General features: G+C 32.2%; 1 long non-coding RNA gene across 1 annotated transcript; it reads right to left on the bottom strand.

The window, feature by feature from the left end:
- Positions 1 to 284: 284 nt before the first annotated feature.
- On the bottom strand, positions 285 to 1172 carry LOC130715995 (uncharacterized). The gene is made up of 2 exons (XR_009011831.1): positions 555 to 1172; positions 285 to 475 (listed from the first exon to the last, which is right to left on the bottom strand). It is a non-coding gene; the product is annotated as an uncharacterized LOC130715995 (long non-coding RNA).
- Positions 1173 to 3754: the final 2582 nt, after the last annotated feature.

Genomic DNA, 3754 nt, shown 5'->3' with positions numbered 1-3754 from the left:
GATCCAATACAGTTTGGGACCTTGACAAATTAAAGCTAGTTTCTGATCAAAAGGAGATGAAGGTAATTGTCGACCGAAACTAGAACTAAAACTAGGACCACAGTCATAATGATCACCATAGAAGCCATGCTAATCTACATCTACTTAATGGGCAGTTTGAAAAGCACTATTCATAAGGGAAATTAAATCCTGACCGTTGATTTCAACTGCTAAAAAATCCAAACTTTACATAAAAAATCAAACTTTACAGTAGAGGCAAACTTGCATCAACAAGCAGGAGAAAATGAGCATTAAAGAGGTTAGCATTTAGCATACATCTTATAGCAATATTAATAAAAATCCAAACTTTACATAAAAAATCAAACTTTACAGTAAAAAATCGTTCTTTTACACTGAATATTGATATTTACATGAAAAAAAAAATCCATCTTCAAAGGCTGGCTTGCAAGTCCAGTTTGGTTGACAGGGAGATGATCTGGAAGGGAGAGGAGAGGGATTCAGTTAGTGCAAATTTTAAACAAACAAAATCAAGTAAAAATTTGATTTTTACATACCTCAGAGCCTTAAATGTCCGATCCAGGTGCTTCTTCCCTCGGATTTTGGTGAAAAAATCGTTGCTTGGATAGCAACGAGCCTTGCATGCATCAAATCGTTTTAAAAATCTCCGATCCAGGTGCTTCTTAACTCGGTTTTGGAGAAAAATGAGGGTTTTCGATCGGTAGGGGGCGAAAGTTAGGGTTTTGGATCGGTTGGGGGCGAAAATGAGGAAGAAGAAGAATCGGGTTTGAAGAACAGTATAAGAAGAGGAAAAAAGAAGGGGAAGAAAGGATGAGGGGGAGAACGGGAAGATGAGAAGGAGAAAGGGAGGAAGAAGAAGATGATGATGGGGACGTCAGATATATGAGAGAGAGAGAGAGAGAGAGAGAGAGAGGGCGGCTAGGGTTTTTGTGGAGAAGTGATGAGATGAGGTTGTAGTCATGGTGGGAGGAGGGATTCTGGTTGGGTGGCGGCTAGGGTTTGAAGAAACGGCTGAAGGTTCTGGAGAGGAGAAGAGAAGAGAAACGGCTGAAGGTTTTTTAGGGTTTGTGTTAATGAGAGTATTTATATGAGTTAGGGGTTTTTTTTTTTTTTCTGAACGATGGCTTTGGGTTGGGCCTTATCTGAAGTTCCTTCACTACAAATAAAAATTACACAGCATAATTAGAAATAAAATTAGTATACACACAAAAATAGTAGCTTCAAAGTAATAATAGATAGATAGATAGATGTAACAAAAAAAAGTAATACTAGATATCATAAACAATATTTATAATTCAAGATTCCAAAAAGACTAACATAACAAATATTATCAACTATCATAAGTGTTTTTAAAAATTTAAATGATATATTATTTATAAATAAAATACTACTATATCTGTAAAATAAAAAAAAATTAAAATTCAAAAGCTTGACAAGAAAACAATTATAACTCAACAAAACTAATTGTCTTTCAAAAACCAAAACACAACCAATTTTAATCGACCCAAAATAGAATATCTACTAGCTACTTTTTTTTAAATCTTGCATTGATATATAACTATAACTATTTGTTTGTTAAAAAAATATATAACGTAACAACCTAAACTCCTAAAGTACTTAAAGTTCTAATAAACAAATAAATATACCAAGACTCCAAGAGTGGCAAAAGTTTGGTAACCTTGAAAAAAAATAGAAGAACGTAAGCAGAGTTAGAAAAATGGGACAAGGATTCTATTCGGTGAAGGTAATAATTGTAAAAGCCCAATAGGGTTTTTGGGGTGAGAAAGAGTGGAATCAACATTATATAGTGGGTGACCTGCTGAGCAGGTCATCCAACTGTTGTTGACCGGTTCCAGACCGGTTTTGACCGGCTGGAGCCGGTTTTTTTTAATTTTTGACCGGTTTTCTCCCTTTTTTTCAGTATTTATTATTTTAAATATTAAGTAAAATTAATTTTGTTTAAATAATCTTTAAATTAATTTTTACTTATTGTAGGTATTGGGACAGGAAATTTGATTAACTGTGAGACATTAAATTTGTGCGAGTATTTCGAAGGAAGCAAGCTTGGAAAATTTAAGTATTAATTGCTTCTTCTTTTTTCTTTAGATGTTCTTATATTTGAATTTAGTTTTTTGTAAGCATATTTGAATTTAGTACATAAGTTTGTTATTTTTTATAAATTCATTTTGCTATAATTAATTACTTTCATATTAATCTTCTTTATCATTTTTATGTTGATCATATGTAAAAATTGTATAATTTACTTTTTATGGCTATGTTTGGTATGTTATTTTAGTTAACTTATAACTTTTTTTCACTAGCTTTAAACTAATTTGACTAGCTTAAAAGTTCTAGAAAATTTTCTTATAAAGGAGCTTATTCCAATAGCTGATAGGTTTTTTAATAATGATTTAAGCTTAAAGTTTATTGTATTTTTTTATTATGATTTCTTTATAACAAATTATAATTATTTTTGTTTAAAATAATGACCATTCAAGTGTGAATAAAAATTTAAAGCGTTTATTCATTGTCGTACTTTATTTTAGTATTATATTTTTTTAGTGATTGTTTTATTTCAATTAAAAGAAAAAATTTAAATCGTTTATTAGTTTTATATGATATACTAGGATTATAGAACCTGATCCATAGAACCATATTATTTAGCTTTGAAATTCAATATGAAGTGAAAGTTAGGGTTTTTTTGAATGTTAGCCGAAGTGATAGGACTAATTTGACGTAGGGGATCAGAAGGGTTAAGTGTGAATGATACAGGGTTCGAATGCAATTCCAAGCTAGCTATTGCACTAACTGTGATGGACGAATGCTTTTTACCTATTATTGATCGAAGTAGTGGGATCAATTTAATCTATAATGTTTTATATAATAGTGGGTAAGCACAACTATGAAGATTGTGAATGAACCATATTTTTGCTTCCTTTCATTTAAATATGATCTTAATTTTTATTGTTTCAGTTTTAATGTTTTATGACCAAGTGGGTAATGTTGACTGTTTGCTAATGTAAGTAGGCAGAAAAGAAAAATATTAGTTTATAAACATTTTAGGCTTAAATATGTCGGATGCCCCTCTAAAATAAGGCTTCTTTGGTTTAAGCCCCTCTAAAATATTTTTGTGGGAATACACCCCTATTGTGAAAATAATACCCAGCTTTTGGCCCCTGCCGTTTACTTCCGTCAGTTAAGTGCTGAGTCAGTTAACGGAAGCTGACGTGGCAAACTAGTTTTGCCATAAATACATCTGACTAAGCAGCCATGATGGAATTCCAGTTTTTTTTTTTTTAAAAAAATTCCCCCAAATTAAAAACCCTAAACTGTCGATGGTTGAGAAGAAGATTGGAGAAGAAACAAGAGGATCTGGTCGAATGTGAAGAAGAAAGAAGAAGAGCAGGTCGAAAAGCATGAAGAAGGTGAACAATGGCAGCGCAGAGAAGAGGGAAACACCAATTCGTTCCTTGTCATCTTCTTCGTCCTCATCTAGCCTCTCCAATGTCTTTCTTACTTTTACTTTTCTTTTAATATTTGGAGCCTTCATATTTTTATCAAGCTTTCCCCTAAATCTGCAAGCTTTCCCACTTAATTTTCCTAAATTAGTTTAAACCCTGCTATCTGCAATTTCCCCTCTCTGCTGTAATTTGAATTGATAATTTTTGCATAATGAGCAAAAATGTTACTGCAATACTGCATCATCAGAGGAACTTTTGCAAGATGAAGGGGAGCA

This window comes from Lotus japonicus, chromosome 4 (assembly GCF_012489685.1).
Source record: "Lotus japonicus ecotype B-129 chromosome 4, LjGifu_v1.2".
Classification (NCBI taxonomy): Eukaryota; Viridiplantae; Streptophyta; class Magnoliopsida; order Fabales; family Fabaceae; genus Lotus; species Lotus japonicus.
The sequence above is the reverse complement of the archived record's forward strand: the minus strand, read 5'-3'. Positions and strand labels throughout refer to the sequence as shown.